The following is a 21,697-nucleotide window of genomic DNA, read 5'->3' as shown; positions in this document are numbered from 1 at the left end:
CTCTCCTTCCAGCCCTGCCATAGTAGGTGCATTTGGGAAGTGGATTTACTGCCTGAAACGTATCAGTTTTGTGGAAAGATGTGTGCCTTTGGGTTTGCTAATTACACACCTTTTGCAATTGTGATTTTTTTTTTGTTTGTTGCTAATTGTGAATGTTTCAATTAGAAAGTGTTTTGGAAGATGATAGAAATTGGATGATGTTCTAGTAGTGTAGGAGGGGAAAAAATAATCCAGTTTTTAATTTCAGATAAACAGCTTTATTATAGAGGCTATCTTCTCTCTTTGTGATTAGTCTGAACATGGGCAAGAGTATTTTGAAAAAATACTAAGCTGGCTGTGTTATTTTGGAAGTGTGTGGCAGCAGGATGGCCCATTCACTGATTGCTTTTAGCCCATTATGGAACCATATTCTTCTTTCAATTACCAAGGCTCAGGTTTGGTCAAATAATGTTTAGCCCTTCTCTGTAAAATCCTGAAATCCTTTGGTCAGGCGGTTGGATGTGCCTCCCTGCTGACCAGGGCTGTGCCATACAGGTGCCAGAAGCACTTGTCCCTCCCCCAAATTAAAACTGGCTGGCAGCACTAAAATCCCAGTGTCACCTTGTTACCCGTGTCCTTGTCATCTCTGAAGTCCTGTGTTGACTAAAAGCTGAAATTCTGGAATACAAGAGCTGTGCTTGTCTTAACTCCTGGGACACACCTGACAAGGAATATTTCAGTCTTCTCTGACTTAATCCATTATCCCCCTGAGTAATGGAATACAGAGGAATAATGGAATACTGTGGTTCACAGTGAAATATGGGGTCTCAATGGGAAGCATGTTTTTGGGAGAACTGAGTAAGTTAGATCTTGGAGCTGTCTGCTTTTCTTAAGTGGTTTATTTATAGCTGTCTCTGAGTCTGTTGCCTGTGAGTTATCAAAGACTTTGCAAGATTAATTTGCAGTTTCATTGCAGAGAGTAGCTTCTTTCACCATGAGACAGACTTTTTCCCTCCCTCCTCCTTCCTCTGTCTGTGTATTGCAGTTAAGGACACTGTTATCTTCTCTTCTGAGTGTCATGACTTACAATGGTGGAGACATTATTCCTACATGGAAACCTAGCCAGAAAAGGAATGCTTAACCTGGCTGCTCAGTTCCCCCAGCTACCATTTCACAGCTTTTAGCTTCTGTTCACTACAGTTTTAGGTCCACAGGACTTCTCCTCAGACCTTCTTATCCTTCTTCTTTTCCCACTTTCTTGCAGGAATTCCAGCCCAGAAAGATTATTTGTTCTTTACCCAGTTGGCACAGTTCAGTTCGTGTACCCTTTGAACAACCCTGCTCTCCGTGGGACTTCCTTAAAGCTTTCACCAAGTGAGACTGAGGTTAAAAATTAGAGAAAAGAAATAAACCCCAAACCCCAAATCCCCTTTCAAATGATAATAGCAAAGCACAGTGTATCTGCAGTGGCTGTGAAATCCTCACCATTACTGATATTACAGTACAGACTAGCCAGCCATCCATCTGGGATGATAGCATTACCATTGATACTGTCCTGCATGAAGGGGTCACATTAGACAACTTTGCAGTGGGGATCTCTCCCAGCTGTATTTTTCTGCAATGTGCTGGACTAGCCCTTCATAATAGAAATAGGTAGATTTAAAGACATGTCAACCAAAAACCCTCCAACCTTTTTCAAGGTAGTGTTTCCTAGAAATCAAAAGTATTTCTCAAGTGACTGAACTGGAATTTTGAGTTAGGACAGCTGAAAACATGGATAGAGAAGGGTAAAAATTTTGTTCCTGGATACAAAAATCCTTGCAATGACAAGGTAGGATAGATACTGTGTTGTTTCCATTAAATTGTTTTTTCCTTTTCAGGCTTCTAAGCAAGCCCTTACTGTATGGAAAGAAGCTAAGATCATGCAATAACTTTTACTGAGCTGTTCTGTTGATGCTGCAGCAGCCTTCTAACTACATGGCTGAAATTTTGCAGTAATAAGTATCTGTTTGTCCCAGGCAATTCATTTGGTATCATGTATCCTAAGAACAGCATCCAAATAGCTGCTGAGACTTCACCAAGTGTCATGTAAATACAAGGACAGTGTTCTTATTTGGTGACAGACCTGATGTGAGAAACAAAAGCCCAGAAAATTAGCTCATAATTTACATCATACAGGGACACTGTGAGGAGAGGATAATAGGAGCAAAGTCTTCATGGTAGTCCCTGGAACGCACATGAAATGGAGCAAGATGAAAGATTTAAGCTATAATAGCTTTGTGAGGGAATGCCCTGCCTCTCTCCTTGTTTCCCTGCATTGCATCAGTACTGATCTTTTTAAAAGTGGAAATAGGTGCCCTCTGTGACTACCACTGTATCAGTACTGCAGAACAGCTCCTTGAACTCTGAATTCCACTGAGGTATCCCCAGATGCCCTAGATACTGCTGAGGCTTTCCCTAGAAAACAAAATAGCTCAGGAAAAATGACTGATTATTCAGGCTGGCATAACCTTCCCACATACTTTTTAAATATAAATTACAGTGGAATTAGCAAGTAAAATATTGGATATTGTCTCTTTTAATGCTGTCCTTTGAAATTAATGGTAATGATGATCCCCCAGTTTGGAGTACATGGCAGTGGCTTTCTAGTGACTAATTGCCTCAGTCAGTAATGTAATAGATTTTTGCAACATGATAATGAAGGAAATTCTAATGAAGGTCAGATAGCAAATGGCTACTGAATTGTTAGTTTAAAAAATCTGTCAAAATGTGTAATAATTTCTTCAGGTTTTGTTAGGAAGGCTTTTTGACCCCTGGTGACAGACATGTGATCATTAAAGGTACTTCAGTGATTTTGTGGGAAAACCAGACCTATTCTATCAGGCTCCTGAAGAAGGGAATTAATGCTGCTTAGTTTGGTGCATGATGTTGAGGTCCAGCTGGATTTTCAGACCTTTTAGGGGAGAGGCATTTTTGTGTTACCTGCTGGCTGAACAGCCATCCTGTACAGCTCCATGGCATGATGCAAGGGGAGAGATCTTTGTCTGTGGAAAGACAAAATATTCCCTCTACATGCCTTCACTGGAGATGACTAAATCAGCCACTTAGTGATGCAAGAATACCTGCCTTTTAGACACTTTTGGCTTTGCCAGTTTGTAGGGGTTTTTGTCTGCAATACTGTGAGCTGTTCCAGCAGTGGGATTCTGCAGGGGGTCGTGGCAGTGTTGATTTGGATTAATGGACGAGGCTTTTCATGTTCAGGTAAAGGACTTTGACAAGGACATTGGAAGGAATGTGTCATGTCTTGTAAACAATCTTGGAAATGCATTTCTAAATTGTGGCTAAAATCAAATGTGTTACTGTAGAATATTTCCCCCTCATTTGCATTTGTGAATCATTCATCTGTTTATCATCAGCTGGTGGTATTTCTGTAGTAAGTGAGTTTCCATTAGAGAACTCATGATGAAGATGTCTTTTCCTGTGATTCAGTAGTTCAGAGTGACGGTAATACTACAAAAGTACATTTCAAGTGAAGATTTGGTCAGCAATCCTACATAAAACCCTTGCTTCTCAGAATGTGTTTTGGAGAAGCACAACACCATACAGGCTGTTATTTTGTTCTTGTTTTGAGATAAATTTGTTTGGCTTTTAGAAGGATATGCATGTACACATATGATTTCCATCAAAAAGAAGTAGGTGTGGGAAGTTTCTGATTATTGGTTCTGTGAAGATGGAAAACAGAGTCTCAAATTTGTGTTAAGAGGAGGTATTGGCTATAAGATTATTATTGAATTAAATAACTCCTATCATGTCTATTGAGCTTTTTAATACTAAAATATTGTTGCCTAGTTTGAGATTGGTATCTGAAAATTGGAAAGGAATACAGATGTTTTCTATTTTTAAAAATAATCTAAGTATTCATCAGATACTAAGAGAGTTCTAACGGTTGATTAAAAAAAATCTTTTTTATTCAATACGATTGAAAAGGTGGTTATGCCAGATATAAAAGAAAATCACAATATAGTACAAAGTACAGCATAGTGCTTGATTGTACTATATGTGCAAAACATTGTATTAAGATTTGCTTTTTTCAAATTAAAAATAAATCAGGTTAGAGCTGCTGCAGAAAAAAATATGTGTGTACTTCAGTATGTTTCATTTAGCAATATGTTTCATTTTGTTCTAGCAAAACTAGGCAAATGAATACATGCAATCTGCAAGTCTTAAATAAATTTACTATGTTAGAGAATTTAGAAAAAAACTCTTAAAACTTTATTAATTTAGTTGCTCATTTTCTAAAGCATTTCTCCCTTTAATTTGCTTCTCTGTTACACTTTCACAATATGCATTTTTGGGGTAAAACCCATCTGAACAGATTTCTCATACATCTTCAGCGTAGCGATTATTTCTGCGCAGTGACTGTTAAATCCTTGATTATGCGGTGGGAAAATGTAATAAAGTCACCAAGTTCCTTTTCTGAGAAGGAATAGCTGTTGTGTTCTGAATAAGTTCGGTGTGGTGCTTATGGAGCTTTCTGAGGTGAGATGTAAAGCAGGAAATTTATATATTGTTTAGCTGCTGCACTGAAGGTTACAAATTCGTTTGCTTGTTGCAGCTATGCAGAGTGACAGGAATGCAGGTTAGAGGGCACAGAGTTAATGGTCCTGCTGGCTCTGAATTGGTTATGGTCCTAATCTCTGTGATTTTTCTTGTCTGTGATGCAGAAAACTAGAGAACGTGTTTTGTCTGTTGAGCAGTTCACGCTGCTGCCTGATGACCAAGGCATGTCAAAAGCAATTGCATAACATGGTGTTGTCATCTAATATTTACCTTTTGCTGGTGCAGCGTGAGCCAGGCCTGGCTGCTGGCAGAACTGCTTGGGTCAGTTCTGTACAAGAGCAGGAGTCACTGCAGTTTAGTCCCTGTGGCCTTTAGAATGCCCTTGGTAAGAGGAATGGCTGCCCTGCTGCAGCTGCCCCTTGCTGGGTGTATGTTTGAATCACAGACTCACCAAGGATGGAAGAAACCTCCAAGGTCATGGAGTCCAACCTTTGGCTGGTCCCCACTGTGTCAACCAGAGCAGAGCACTGAGTGGCCCATCTGGTTGTTCCTTGAACATCTCCAGGGATGGGGACTGCCCCACCTCCCTGGGCAGCCCATCCCAAGGCCCGACCACCCTTTCAGGGAAGAAATTATTCCTGATGTCCAACCTGAACTTCCTCTGGCACAGCTTGAAGCCATTTCTGCTTGTCCTGCTGATGGTTCCCTGGGAGCAGAATGAGAAGGTGCCCCCTGAGCCTCCTTTTCCTCAGGCTGAGCCCCCACAGCTCCCTCAGCTGCTCCTCATGTACTTGATCACTAAAGCAGAGTACTCAGTGAATGGATTATGCTGGTTCAGAAGGGTAGGAATTCTTGGATTTGGTATTGGGGTGAGCTGTTTTCTCCTCTCACTTGATGCTGTTTTATTGTTTTATTGGCATGGTACCCAGTGTGAGAGGCTAAAAGAGTGGATGCTGATTCCTAAGAAGAGAGTTTTCATTTTGTAATCTGTGACAAGCTGACAGAACATGAGAAAACATGATGGCCTTTCTCCCTCAGACATATCTATCTGTCTGGGGGTGAATACACAGCCTGTGACAGCAGCCTGTGCAGATAAAGTACATGTGATGACTGGATACACAGGGATATGCCTGGCCATCTCCAAATTAGATGTATAAAGTATTGTGGGTGAACTTTTTAAACTCAAGTGTGTTGTCACAGGTCTTCTTGCACACTTTATGAACTTTCATACTTGATCTCAATCTGCTGGCACTTTGAATTCTGTATGGAATGCGAAGCAAGGTTTATTCCATTATTCTCACTGCCACATTCTTATTTAGTGGACTTTTCATTTGTTGTGTGTGCTTGGAAGTGGAATATTGAAGCCCAGATAGTTGTACCCTGGTACCTTCCCACAGCTGAAAATGCAGGCTCTGCCCTTAGCCATGATTTCTCTCTCACACAGGATGTGGTAGGTGTAGCAAATGCCATGAATGAACTTAAAAAATCTCATCTCAGCTGCAGCCAACTCTTTTGATAGATCTGAAGAAAATAAGGTATTCTTTTATCCTGGCCACTCGAAAGTATCATCTATATCATCTAAAATTTGCATAATAAGCACATCATTTCAGGGGAGCTTGGTAATAAAAAGTGTGTGGTTTATCACCTTGGTTAAAGGTGATACAGTTCAGAAACAAGGAGTACAAGAAATAGGAATTCTGTGTGCGATTCAGACTGGAAGTACTATGGGTTTCTTTCATTCTTTCACAGTTCACAGAAAATATATTCTCAAAGAGACTGTATTTTATAATACTAAAAAAAAAAAACTGCAATAGCTATATTGGATTTTTAAGTCAGCTTTGATTCCTGCCCTGCTGAATAGAAATGAGCAGTCTGATGTGGAGTCTTCAGAATGCTTCACAAGTGATGGTCAAACACCTGGTGTTACATCCAAATGTATGGCAAATAACTCTGCCTCTGACAAGTGCTCATTATTCCACCAAAGAACCTTGCCTTTGGTACAGTCTCTTATGCAGAATTGTTAAGACACATGAGAAGAATCTTCTCTTTCCTGTTTCCTTCCCAGTATTTGAGACAGACGATGGAGAAGCTAACATTTCATGGTCTTGCTGCACTTTCTGTTGCAGGAGATTTGAATGATTGCATCCCCATCTGGTCATTTGATGGGAACATTCTGAAGCTTTAACAGTCTGTTTAGATTCAATGACATTTCACAGCTTGGAGAGATCTTCCCCAGCATTACTGTGCTGTCTGATTGAGTCTGCATTTACCAGAGATTACAGTTGTGATTATATAACCAAGAGATGCAGGCAGATAGATAAAGATGAAAATCCTTTGTATTATTTGGCTTTGATTTTGTTTTGTTGTGGATTGTTTTGTTTAGCTTTTCCCTCACAGATTGGAGTTGAATGTAGAAACTTGAGAGAAAGAACTAGAACACAGACTAGGAAAAGGAAGGCAGCAAGTTGCTGTTGGAAACCATATAAATCAGGGGTTTTGAGAAGGTGCATTGCCTTTACTATATATATATATTTGTGTATGTGCCTACACACATATGTGGAAAAGCTTACAATGCAAATGCCCTTGCTATGATTTAAGAATTTTTTTTCTCTAGAAAATGTTCTTTGTTAATTGTTAATTTTTATCTGACCATTTTTTTATTTGAGTGAGGATGGTAGCATAAGTGTTTTGCAGTAGAAGAATTCAAACTTCATTAGGAAAACATAAAGCTATCTTCTTTGCCATCTTATTCTTTATGGAAGCAGGATTTTATACACAGCCACATTAATTACAATTAACTATAGCATTCTAATTTGTTGACTTTATTTATTCAGAACTCTATTAGTGTTAAACAATTAATGGTAAGTTGAACTTTAAAGTGGATAAGAACGTCATTCTAAGCTGTAATAGCTTAGTGGATGAGCATATTGTCCTAAATTGGCTTAGCTGCATCGTTCAATGGTTGTTGTATACAGGCTGTGTAATTATATGATGACTGAATGCTATTAAACCTCTCTCTCTCTCAGGCACACGCCGTGATATCACAGCAAATGCTCCCAAAATTTCCAGCTACAAAAAAATGTTGTTGTTAGCACTATCTTTACATGTTCACTGGATTAATTCTAGATCAATTTGCAAAAATATACAGGTCAGAGGATTTCACTTATTCCCTAAATCTGGTTTTGCAGGTGTGTTTACTGTTTGGCAGCATTGTTTTCCAGTTGTGCTGGGAGAAAAATTATTTTACCATTTGCTCAATAGCTTTATTCTTTTTCTATACGCTTTCACTTACAGAGGATTTGCATTTGTAACACGTTTTTCCATTTAACGTGCTTTATATTATTGTAGGAAATGGAGAAGAAAAATCGCCAAGCTGTTTAAAAATTCAAATAAATAGTTGTTTGTCCTGTGAGTTACATTTGAATTCATATTTTTTTTTCCCAAACTGCTAAGTGCAGTGAGGACACAATCCATTGATGAAGTAATCAGTTTTCTAAAATAAAAATATGCTAGCACACACAGTTTAAAATAAATGTCTGTAGGAAGGATATTTTCTCTTTGCATTTGCATTAATGTGCGTGGGAAGGATATTTTCTCCTTACTTTTGCATTACAACCAGATGCACACACACACTCAGACAGAGCTATTTATCTCTCTGTATTTATAAATATAGGCAACTCCTTTCAAGCCATAGTAAGGCAATGTGTGTAGTGGGAGCAGTCCAAGGCAGAAATAGTGTGACTGAAAACAGCTGTTGCATCCTGGCTCCCCCTCTTGCTCCCAGGAGAAATAAAATGTTGCTTATCTCCAGACAGTAGTTGATTATTTTCTCCTCCACGCTGCCTGGCTGTTAGTGGGCTCATGGACGAGATGAGCAGAATCACAGCACCACATGCTCTGCTTAACTCGAGAGAGGGAATTGTGCCCTTTGTAGGCTCTTCTTTCCAGCAGTGGCCTACACAGGAGAGTGACTAATTCATGCTCTCTGACCTTCTGCATGTAAAACAAGCAATATTATCGTCCTCATTTGCACTTCTTTATTATTTGCTCTAGTGATAAAACCCGAGGTTCACAGATGGGTTTGAAGCGCCGCTGTCCTGGGCTCTGCATGTGCAGGAATTGGCAGCGGCTGCCCAGGAGGATGAGGGATGATGTAAACAGACTCCCGAGGGATCCGGGGGCTCAGGTGTGCTCCCCGCTGCCCTGCTGCATGCCCCAGTGCTGCTGTGCTTCCCTGCTGCTCTCCAGCAGCGCTGGCTGCTCCCCGGTCCCCCGGGATGCCAGCACCCCCAGGGCTCCTGCGCAGCCTCTGCTTTCCTGGCTTAGCCTGTGCAGTATCACATACTAGGGAGTTAAGAGCTGTCGTACCTCCTGCCTCATTTCATAGACTGCCACAGCCTTGAGAGGGGATTATTTTGTGTTTAACCTGCTATCTGCAAATCACCCTTAGCTCAGGTCAGGCAGGGGACACAATGCTGACTGAAGGCAGTCAGTGTCCAAACAAAACAACAGCAGTGTTGCTACAAAGGGTGTAAATGAGAAGATTCTTAATCAGTTTTTAACGAAAAGATTTCAGGAAGTTCTCCCTCACCTTCCAGCTGTCATCTGACCTGTAGGTTTTCCGGGCCATCTTTCCTTTTGCATCTGGAATCTCTTATGAGAGCTGTTGCAGAGAAGAGTTTCTTGGTGAAACAGCATTTACTGCCTATACTGTTTGTCCTTGGCCTTAAAGGAGAAAGTTGTTTTCTTTCTCTCCAAAACTAGTTTATTTCTGATACCAGAAAACAGTGCAGCTATTCTGTAAATTGATGGGTTTTGTCACTTTCTAGAAGCTCCCTGTCTGTTCCTCATGTTATGTTCCCTGTACTTACCTGCCTGTTGGTGACTCCTCCCTTCCCCTTTGGGTGATTCAATGTTTGTTTCCCAGCATGAACTCTCTTGGTTTTTTGGTTGTGTGGTTTTTTTTTTTTTTTTTCTGAATTTAGGATTTTTCTGTCTTCATCCTTGAACAAACATAGTTGATACAAATGTCAAAAGGGGGTGGGTGTAGGTGGCTCCAGGTTGAGCAGAGCACTGTGGTAATCACCATTCTGTGAACACCAGGGCTTGGAGCAATTGACCTCCATCATCACAATTTCAGAGTACAGAAACACAGGGTTTCAGAGCCAAGGCAGAAGTACAAAACAGTAGGTCTTAATTAATTGCCATTTTAAATTACACCTTTCCAAATTTTCTTTTGACTCTGGTCCTCCCTGTTCTTGAGCGGCTCTCCAGAGCTCTCTATCACTGTGACTAAGGATGCTGAATGCCATCTTTATCAGATCACAAGATCACCCTTACCATGAGTGTCATTACATTCCTTTTTCAGTGGTCTATCAACAGCATCTTCATCAAGAAACCATTTTATATCAAGGTTATATTGTATTTTTCTCTTTGTCTGTCTGTTTACAACTGGCACAACAGCTCTGCTTTTCTCTTCGGACATAAATGGCATATCATATAAGAAGTTACTCCTGAAGCTCAAGATGGAGCTGGTTTTGCCACATCACAAGTGCTTTGTGCTCCAAGATCAGGCTGTGTTGCTTCATAGTCAGCTTGTGGGGTTTCCCTATGGATTCAGATTTGGAGGAAAAGGCAGGCTAGATGTGGCACCATGACCCCACACTCCTTTATTGCATAAGAGGGAAAAGTAAGCATGTGTGCTCGGAGGGAACAGATGTGGACAGTTAATTCTGTTGCCCTGACCAAGTGATTAAGGGAATTAAACCTGGCCCATTCCATTATGCTGAGTGTCCTTACACCCACTCCTGTTTAGAAGCAAAATGCTGCTTAAAGTGAAGAGTTATTGAAAAGCAGAGCACAAAACAAACATTATCAATCACACAAGTGACATCTAACCTCTGTGCCTAAACACATGCCTTGATGAATACAAGATTTCATTGCTGTGATCCATTGAATTAGACTTTTCAAAAAAAGAATAGAGTGAGACACCCATTTGAGCTGTGCTTTGTGATTAGACTTCATGAAAATTGCATCTATTAAAAAGGAGTAGGGGAGTAAATGCGCACAAAAATTACAGTGTGTTTTCTTTTTAGTGTTAGGGTATATTTTGATACTGGTTTTAAAAAGTATTGCTCTATGCTTTTCTATCAAGTTTTGTCCTAGGGTGATGGTTTAGAATTTTTAATTTAACTTTGTCTGTCATGACAAATGTAGAGAACTAGACAGCTGGGAAACTGTAAAGTTGGTTTGAGAGGGAATTGCCAAATACCTCCACTCTAGTGAATTTAGCAAACCGAATTTTTACCAGTATGCCATTGATTCTGCTTGCTGAAGTAAAAGCACAGTGTTATTTGTAAAATATGGCTATGCTAATAATTTGTAATTTTTCATAATTAGAGGACCATAATATTCCTGAACTGCTCTCCTGTAATATTAATAGATGGTTAAAGATGGGCTGCAGCCTTGAACTTCAAGCTTTGCCTTCAATCTTTGGAACTTTGTACGATGTGGTGAATATAAAAGGAAGGGTTACCAGCACCTTGACTGGCTTTTCAAAACCTGAAGTATTTTTAGTTAAACCCCAAATTCTGGTAACTGTGTAACTCATGAGATGCTCTTAATTATTAGGATAGAAAATTGACATTCTCAGCCAAAAAGAGATGGAAGGCTGGCAAAGGGTGAAAGTGGATGGCAGGTAAGTTCAGCAGCAGTTCTTTATTTCCCTCTTCCATCAGAAGAGAGAGTGCCGTGGTATTTCTGCCCTACCACACCCTCGGACATGCATTATGCTGTGCAGCCACCCCAGGCAGGTGGGTGATCAAGAAATGTGGTGGTTCAAGGAAATGGCCTCAAAATCTGTGAGGATGCACAACTACTGTCATGTCTTCACCCTGTCTTCAAAGCCTCCTGCCTGTAGGTGATGGCAGCAAAAGATAGATATCCTATTCTCTCTGTTCTTCACACTCCCTGCTTCTCTCAAGGAAATATTGGAGTTCAGCCCTATGACTTTCTGAAGCTGTAGCTGCAGCATAAAAAATAAATTGCAAAGCCTCCCACGTTTCTGAACAAGAGCTGTGAAACTTGTCTTTGCCAGTTGTTTCATTCTAATACTCATCAATATCCTGAGCTGAAGGAGACGTGCTGGAACTGCCCACAGACTGAGGAGAGGAATGCTGCAGCTGTTAACTCCCTGAACTCTTAACTAAGTGGTGTCATTGAAGCCCTGTGGATGGAAATGTTGGTGTTTGAATTTTACAGAAGCTGATAGCTTAGACCACTGCTCACTAGGGAAGCATGTTCAAGTGTATTTTTCAAGTGTTGATACATTAGACTGCTTAATTTTATGGTCCTGTGACTGAATGTAATTAATAATTTTAAATTAATTTAAAGCAACCTACTTAGCATTCTGTATTAGTAGGGATTAATGCAAGTACCTATTTTGTTTTTCAGTGCAGAGTTACTTTACAAATACTTGGTTTTTTTTGCTGCTGTTTGTAAACAAAATGAAAGCCCTTTATTTAAAATGGAAAAAATGTTTCCGTTTTTCCAAAACTGAAGTAAGTCTAATGAGAGTATTTGAACAGGAACTATATTTCAGCATTAAGGAACTAAAACAAATTTTTCTTGCTTTTAATATGCTGCAGAATAGTTAATTTCAGATACATTTTTTCAAGACATTGAACTTTGTTGGTTCTCTTTTACTATGGCAGTTCCTGCAGCCTCAGTTTTTGAGCATATCTTAGACCAATTGTTCTCATCATATCTTTTGTGCTCTTCAAGGTGCAGTGATATTTGTCAGTCTTTGAATCAAAGACACAAATTTTAACTTTACATATCAGGAGCAATTGTATGCTAACATCGTTGGGCTTTCACTCATTTTGGGGCTCATTTGTTTTGATTCTGGCTATCCTTTATTTCTGCAAGCTTTGCAGCACCACATACAGTCTTACATAATCTTTCAGCCTGCTGGTAGGGGAAGACTGAATTTAATAATGATGAATGCAAATGCAACAGGCTGCTCCTCAATTCTTAGCTGGAGGATTTGTGAACCTGAATCAGCTCTTCTCTACTTCTTCTTGCCAGTGCTGCAGCCATGGCTGGAACAAGCTGGAGAACCTCTGGGATTTCCTCCCCTGGGCCCCAGAGGGATAGCCCCTGACTGATGAGAGGCCTGGGTCCATACACACTGTCTGTCTGTCCTGCCATGTGTCTGAGACCCACAGCAGGCACAGGAGTTGTACAGGGAATTGATCAGAACAGAAAAAACATGAAGCAAGATTCAGAAGTATGACTTCTGTTTTTCTAACCTCTAAAGCAGTATGGACTTATTTTCCTTTCTCATTCTCAGACTTTTAGGTAACATTCTTGGTTTCTGACACCAGGATGACCCAGTAAGCCTGACAGTGGCCAAAGGGGCACATTCCTTCCAGTGTGCTTCTGTGGGAAGGTGGGAGTGTTGGTGAAGCTGTGTGGAGTGATGCGTGTGGAAGAATAGAGAGCTTAGGAGGGTGCATTTATGTGTTGTCCATGTATTTATTTCTGGTAACATGAGTTGTCATGGAGAAAGTACAATAAATTCTGGGGGATTTGGTTTAATTACCGTGTTTTCCTGGTTTCAGGACCATTTCACTTTGAAGTGTCCAGCTGATGTTACACATGGGTGGTCTCTCCTAACTTTTAGCTGCTATCTTTTGCCTCACGACTTTTGGTGTGTTCTATTAATCTTGCAGTCGTTGCCCTTCTGGTGGAATGCTGTTTGATTTGTATCCTGCAGGATGTTGGAAAGAGTGGCAGAAGGAAAGACAAAATGCAAAGTTAGAAGAACGAGATGAAAGAAGAGTCTTGGATCAAATGCTGCAATTGCAAGCAGCATTTTCTTTTTATGTCATCCTAAGTCAAGCACAAGGTAGAAATACCTGGGATACTTCTTGTCTAATAAACTAAACCATGAAACCACTGTGGATCTATTCATCTGCTGCAAAGAATCCTCTCTGCTGGTTATTGTTACTGTACTGGGGAAAGGAAGGAAAAAGAAAAGAGAAAATGCTTCATTTTTTTTCGCTGCTGTCATCACTCATCCTAATGAGGACAAAAAAGGTTACCTCTACTAGGAGCATGATGCTTTCATGTACTCTGAAACCCACCTGCTCACTTTTTAATGAGAATGTGAGGTTTGGAGATACTGTGATCGTGTTAGGTTATTTCTGAAATACATTACACAAGAAATAACTGTCAGCTGCCTATTTGGTAACCAAGACTTTTTAAATTCAGACATCTTGTGAAATGCTCTTGAAATAAATTTTGAAATCCTTTATTCTTACTGGTTTAGACCTTGTCAAGTGTCAGGCAGCAGCCGTATTTGAGTCTTGGGGATTTACAAGTTGCATTTTATGCGAACATTTTTCAGCATCTGCACATATAATATGCAGTAGATATGCAGGTATATGTAAATAAATATTCAGATCAGCATCGTGGTTTGAATTGAGAAGATGTGACATCTCTGAGCTTACAGAGATTATTAGTAAGATGAAACAATTTTTCATAAGGTATTTTGACATATCTGACCCATAAATTTCACCTGGTGTTCTGCTTCTGAGTTTGTGTATGTGCCTTGAAGTGTCATCACCATGCTGTGCTTTGCAGCTGGGGTGTAAAGGGGAGTCTGAAATTATTAAGATGAGCAGGATATAGTTTTATTTTGAGACTGAAAGCTGTGGATGAATTTAGAGAGGCTTTTTTTTTTCTCCTTGGAAGCTAGGGCATACTGCACACCATATTTCATACAAAACAAGACATACAGCTTGTTTTTATCATGCACCTGTGTGTTATTCCACTTGCTGCTAAGTGTAGAAAACATAAAAAGTCTATCTGTACACTTCAGTGGTTAAAACCGTCTTGAATCTGATAGAAACAATGTATTATATCCTCATTTGTGTTCACTGGAACCCTCCAACTGTGTGAAAACTTCAGCTTTGGAGCTTTGTCAGTGACCATAAAGTAACCCAGCTTTTTCCTGACTGAACATCTTTCAGCACAGGATGTTTTGCTCCACCCTCTCCATTTTGTTATGTGAGTATTGCTCCTGTTAAAAGCTGCACACAGAGGAAGGAGATCCTCACAGGCAGCTGCCAGATCCTTTCAGCACTTCAGGGGAAAACCCAACTCTTGGACTTCCTCAAGCACTTCTGCACAGAGCGAATTGGAGTTGGGACCAATTGGTATCTTTGTGTCTGTAGGTCATTTAGATTAGGCAGTTCATGGCTGCTTTTAGTGTTTATAGTTTTGTTTCATTTAATTAGTCTGCTTTATAACTTGACCTTCTGACTTCCAGTGAAACACAAGGGTTTTTTCATCTTGCTTGATAACAGATAGATCTGGCTGTTCACACAGCATGTGGGGGTTTGTTTGTTTGCTTCTTGGTCACTTACATGGTGTATGATAAGAAATCAGCTTGCCTGGGAGGCACAGGTTTCCAGTAGCAATCAATTGCTTCCTCTAACACAACACAGTTAAACTTGATGGAAGAATTGCTTAAGTTGATTTGTGCTGAATAGCTGTCCGTTGTCAAAAATTCATTGTGGTCATTGGCCTGCTAATAAAAGTAGCTCATAGAGCAAAGTAATTTTGAGTTAGAGGAGCAGATGTAGGCTCATTAGTGTCAAGGAGTTCACCATCGGGAGTTCAAGCTGAGTAACGATTAGCCAATGGAAAGTATGACTTAAAATCTTAACATTCTGTTAACCCTTGCACATACACATCTCTTAAGGGCCAGATTGACTTGCTAATTCACAATGCAGCCAGTGTGTATCAGACTGCTCAGAAAACTGCTCAAGGGGTGGCAGGTGGGGTTAGTGCAAGCTCAAAGAGAATGAGATAATGCTCAGTGTGGAGAGGGGAAAGTGGGGCCACATCATCTTGCCCCCTCCTCCCCCATTTTATCAAGGATTGGGAGGGGGATTCATGCTCTTTGTCCCTTAAATTTTTCAAAGGTCCCTAAGCAGTGGCATAGGCTTCACCCTAACTGAAAGGAGGCAGTGTGCCTAATCTCTTCATGTGATTTTGGATTCTTTCATGTTTCATTTGAAGGGAGTAGAGTTGAGGTGACATGGCAAGATTTGGCTATTACAGTGTTGTAAATCTGCCCTGGCTATGGCTGCTGGTATTTAACAGATTTTTAGGCTGATTTGAGATTCTTCACCTGATGTTTCTGGTACAGGAGTTTCTTCTGTTTCCTCTGAGCCTTTTACCAGCTCTCCAGCATTTAGAAAGAAGCACAGCCTCGAGTTCTGGGGCTCCCAGCGCCTTTGCTGGGACCTTGGAATAGCAGGGAAATGAATACAGTACTGCCATAGCTTGCTCCAGAGGGTGCTTGCTTCCTCCAGTGAGTGAGTTGTGCTATTGCTCTGTGTGGGGGAAGTCCAAAGGCCATGGCATAATTACAGTAATTTTTTAGTCATTACATTGTGTTTAAACTCAGACATCAGCTTGGAATCACTGAATGAAGAAACACATGAAGATTTCTAATATTATTGCAGCATATTCCCCCAGGTCATAATAGAAAGATTAGTGTTACATAAAGATTTTCATAGCAAAAATTCATATTCTGATGAAAAATAGATTGTGTTCATGACGTGAAACTACTGCAGGAGAGTCATACATATAACAATCATATGTTAGAGAAGTGCAATATTTTATCCTTCAACTTATTTTTTTTCCTACTGTGTATTTTTTGTTCACTTTCACATAAGTATTTCCTGTATCTGGTAGATAAACTCAAAAGAAATGTTTGATAGGTGTACATCGGACAGAAATGCTTCTACTTGTGAAACATCAGCATAGCTGTATCTTCTCGTTGCCTTTTAACTGTGATTTGGCTGAGAGCTGAAGCACAGTCGCTTCCATTAATCAGCCCTGAATCAACTCTGCAAGCTTTATACTAAGATTTAAGTGGAGAAACCTTTATTTTGAAGCTTGCCAAACTCCACCCCTGAATTTTCTTTCTCTTGTAGCAGCTGATAACATCACTTAACACCTCAGGACAATTGGAGCACTATTTCTAGTGGTGATTTAAGTGATAGCGATAATCTCTCTTCCTGCTCCACTGAGTGAATGCTCTAAGCTTAGGTCTGCACATAGAAGTAAAAGGAATATTTCAAATGCATTGTTTGGAACTATGTGTCTATTGTTTAAAACTTTTCTTCTATAAGGATTTAATACAGCTTTTCTATGAATAGAAAGTTGTTTTAGGTTGTCCAGGCTATAAAGACAGAGAGGGACACAGCAATGGGAGGTTTATTTGGTGCTGGTTGAAAATGGAAATTATCACAATTCCCATTATTAGAAAACTGCAAAATGGAACCGTTAATATATAGCAAAATACATTTGCAAAAAAACCCCACAAGCAAACAAACAAAATGCTCTGGACTGCAAAATAGATAAATATTCAGGATAGTTATAGATGGAATTTAAGGTCACATTTTTGAGAAAAACACTATCCTTTAGCTCAAAGATCTGATAGATAACTGTATTCCTCCCTTTCACTCAACTGTATGTCTGTATTTATCAATATAAGTGCAAATACCTTATTTTTTAATTAACTTTATTGCAGAAAATATGCTTTAGCCATACTCATATTCCCATATGGTCACCTAGGTGCCTTTTTGTGCTTGTTGTGCCACTTCTGTGACAACCACCTACACTGATTTATGATTAACAAGAACACTTACTATTAGATGATGATTTTGCAAGAAGTGTCTTTTCTTCAGTCTACTTCATCACTGTGTTGCAACTTAATTTTGCCTTTCAAAAAGCCCATTTGTTGGCCCAGAATAAAACTGTCATGAGCACAGACAGTGAAAAGCATCTCTGAAAAAATCAGGCAAATCTTGATCTTTTCCACCTAGGCAGTGAGAGCATCACTCATCCCATTCCACTGGTCTCAGCTCTAAGGGTGTAACAGGATGAAAGCTCTATAGGACAAGGAGACCACAATTTTTATTTTTTCCTGTTTTGACTTTTAAGTAGGCAATGTGGGAAATGTTAAGGAAGAGAAATCATGGGTCACTGGAGAAATTCCTGTAACAGGATTTTGTGACCTGAGGAAGTGTAAACCCATCAACTGCCAGGCATAACAAAAATGGGAAGATAAAATTAGCTAGTAAGGCATTGCTTTATTCTCTCCTCCATTTGTAATAATTTTTCAATTGTCATCCCAGGCTCTTCTGTCTCACACATCATAAACTGTTAAATAAAATGAAGAATAGCATTAATGTACACTATTATTATAATGTGAAGTAATATTTGGCTCAATAAATGAACTGTTATCTGTTACAGTATCTGTCAGAGATAGGGACAAATGTGTTTCACCCACTGGTCTGTGTATGGTGCTCTGAAGGGAATTTCAAATATGCATGTGCCCAAATTTTTAATTCTCTATTTACATGTCTGAATTAGTAAAAGAAGAAGTGTGAGCACATTAGTATTTTAAAGATATTTTTATAGAATAAGCTTTCAGCACTCAGGCTAGAATTCTATATTCAATTTTCCAGTTTTATTAAAGCAGGGAGATCTGTGTAAATCACAGCTAGATACTCAATTTACCGCTGCAATCCATATGCTCTGGGCTTACCTGCCGAAGCTGCAGTGCTGGCTGGGGTGTGTGCCTTGCCTGAGCCATTTTATTTAGCCCTCACCCCTGCTGTGCTCAGCTCAGGGCAGGAAGTCATTTACTGGCTGGATCTTACTACAACCGTGGCCTTGTTTAGGATCATACAAAAAGCTTTATTTTTTTCTCAGTTTCTTCCTTCTTTTAGCAGTCTCGGTAACACTTCCCTGAATAATTTTATGCTTGTCAATTGTACTGTGCTGCTCTTTCATTAACAGAGAAATGAATATTATTCTTGTTAGAAAAAGAGCTGAAGTCTCATATGGGTCACAAATCCTGTTGTGGTTTCTGGAATTCAGACCTACTTGTCAGATCAAAGCATTTAAATTCCACCAAGGTACTCCTCCTTAACTTTGACTTTGTTTTTGCCAAGGCTGCATATATGGCACAGTCATACGAGCCTATTTGGATATTCTCTCACTAAGTATTGGCAGTGATCCATGGTAGCTAATATTTACATATTTGTATTTAAATGTTGGTGAGAATATGTCTTGTTCTGTTAACCTTTCTGCTAACTAGTGATAGGATTGTATTTTAACATTGCTTTTACATTACACCTTATTCAGCTTCTGATGTTTATTTTAAACAAATCCTTTATTTGCTTCAGCAGCACTGCAACAGTATCTACAAAGTTATATTAAATATATATATATATGTATCTATATATATAATCTAGTTAGGTTAGCACAGTGCAGTAAGACCCATGGAAGTTAATTCTGACCTCTGAAATAGAAGGTGCCTCTAGGGCTGTTTTAAAGACACAAGTTTATTTGCACTCTTCTTTCCTCCACTCAGAGATCTTTCTGAATTAGTTTAGACAGTGCTTTCTGAGGAAGGAATGGGATTTTTAATATTATTTCTGTGGACAATAATTTTTTCATAATTAAAGGACTTCATTACTTGATTCTAAATGCCGTTTTCCTCTTGACATTAAAAGGGATGAGTTGATCTCCAAATGAAGGAAAACTGTAATTTGAAGTTAATATTGAGATCACTTCACACTTACGAATTTTTACTTTTTCCTTTAGTGCAAAAAAACCCTAAAATACTTAATTACAGCTAAAGTCAAGACTAATTTCTTCCCACATGATTCAGACACTGGTCCCACTATCCTGACCTTCATTAAGGTGTTTTTCTTAGACCTACTCACAGACTGAGCAGGGGCATCAGTTCTTGGGCTCTTGCTGGATGATCACGTAGCTGTGATTGCCAAGAAAGTTTGATTTTTAATTTATTTTAAAAAATAAGTTCTTTCTTCGTTGGTCATTTTTTCCATTACAGGCAGCAACTACTGGAGGGTGTTTTTCCAAGACTTGCATTGAGGTGATCTAGAAGCATGAGATGTTGGAGTAGCTCTAGCTACCACTGAGGATCTTGCCTACCTCATTGCTTCATCTCTGTGTTTCTCCAGCCCTGGAGTTTATTCTTTATAGAACTTCCAGCTGCTGGCAGCTGAATGCCTTCACCTCTTCTACTTTTCCTTGTGTTTTACTTCTTTAAAAGTCCTTTGATCAAGAGAGTCCGAAGTTCAGAGTGTGCTGCAAACTCTTTCTTTCCCCTTATGGAGGGAGCTGTCTGTCCCTTGGGGAGGAGGGTGCAACTCAGTCACATTTTGGAGACCTAGTATAAAATGTGACTCTGATCTATTGTCTTTTATGTGTAATATAATACTCTATTTACACAAATATTTTGAAGTTAGCTCAAATAGAAAGGTTAAAAAGTAAAAGATTATTTATGATTAATAGTTCTCCCCTGTGTGTCAACAGTAGAAGAATATTGACATCTGTTAGTGAGGTAGCAAAGAAACAAATGATATAAATGAGCATAACAGGATTAATAGTGATGCTTATCTGGAAGTTGTGGTAATACGAGCAGATTGCTTTAAGAATGAAACTTTTTTTCCTGAGGAGCTAAGATGGATAACCAGATTTCTTTGGGATTTAAATTAAGTATCTCACTATTTCTGTTAACACAGTGTGCCCAGTTCTGCTATGATAGTTTATCATGCACTTCTCTTGTGCTGAATATTTTTCTCTGAGCGTCAACCTTGGAACATGGGTCATGCTGTTATAATTTTCATTAGAAATGATTATATAGAGCTGCTGATATTCACTAATGAAAAATCAAGTTCTTGAACATCCACAAAAGTAGGTTTAATTTACACGTCTTTTATATATACATGTCAAATTAATACCTATACATTCCTGTCAAATTATACCTATACATAATGTGCTCATTAATGACATCAAAAAGAAATTTTATATTTGGATATTTTACATTCCTAGACTATTATTTTGTATTGTTGTCTCCATTAACCTTGTTAAAAGCACTGAACTTGTGCATAACAGTTCTGTCACCACACTGAAATTCTGTTACTAAGAATTTCCTGTCTGTTTGCCTTAGAGAAGTTGAAGTACTACCTGTAGGTAGCTTTTGAGGCTGAATTTGCTGAGTACCTATGTCTACAGCAGTGAACCAATGCACAGCCCTCAGCTGTGTAATTTTAGAATTTGGTGTCTTAATAAGATCAAATGAGTAATCACACACAGCTCAGCCTGCTGCCTTCACTCACGTTGAGTTGCAGTCTACAGTAGGATTGATTATAGGGGAGGGAAGTGCAGTGCAGCATTAACAGAGTTGGCATGTTTTGGGGTCTTTGTTTCAAAAACCAACAGCACTGGGTAATGAAAACTTGTTTGTAACTATTAGAATCGATCAAATTAACCAAATGTGGATAGCTCCATGGTATTTTTTCTTTTAATACTTAATAATGTTTTCACATAAAACTCTTTGTGCTGTGCTTTTGCTGAGCTGGAGGTATGTTGTAGTTCTCTGGAGAGGTGGAAAACAGCAGCTTTGGCTCTGTCACAGGGCAGCTGGATTTGTAGACTGGGGTTGTTATCAGAGTTGCTGTTAACAAGGTCATTGTTATCAGGGTCACTGTTATCAGGGTCACTGCCATGACCCTGTGGCCAGAGATAAAGATCAGGGCTCAGTGGGCTGTGGTGGCTGGCTTTGTCTCCTTGGTTTCAGATGGAATGTCACCTGAGCTGTGTTGCTGGGGTTTTGGCAGATGCACAACCCTTTGGACAGTTGGTACCCACAGCCAGGGTGTTTGATCCACAGCTCTCTGAACATCTCCCTGCCTTCTGTCAGCTCTGGACTTTAGCAGAGGTTCAGGTGTTCACTTTAGTGGTTCTCTTCACCAGGATTGTTGCAGCCCAGAATGAAATACACTGGCAGGAAATGTGTGAATGGCACTGAAAAACAGTATTCGAATGTTTTTCAGCATTTGAAATTCAGAAAGATGAGGAACGTTCAGACTCTTACAGAAATCATTGCTGAGTTACCACAGTCTCTAAAGATAACTAGGGATATTAAAATCCTGTAGTTGCCTCTGTATAGGTAGAATCCAAAAAGTGGATTCAGAAAAGTGGGGTCAGAAGCAAAGAAGAACCTCTGTTGTCTACAGTGGATTTAAATTTGAAAGGC

At 39.5% G+C, this 21,697-nt stretch overlaps 1 protein-coding gene across 3 annotated transcripts in view; it reads left to right on the top strand.

The window, feature by feature from the left end:
• Positions 1–21,697, top strand: part of LOC115908560 (teneurin-2-like) — a 637,472-nt gene that overhangs the window by 477,397 nt on the left and 138,378 nt on the right. The window lies entirely within an intron of this gene.

Source organism: Camarhynchus parvulus, chromosome 13 (genome assembly GCF_901933205.1).
Source record: "Camarhynchus parvulus chromosome 13, STF_HiC, whole genome shotgun sequence".
Taxonomy (NCBI): Eukaryota; Metazoa; Chordata; class Aves; order Passeriformes; family Thraupidae; genus Camarhynchus; species Camarhynchus parvulus.
The sequence above is the reverse complement of the archived record's forward strand: the minus strand, read 5'-3'. Positions and strand labels throughout refer to the sequence as shown.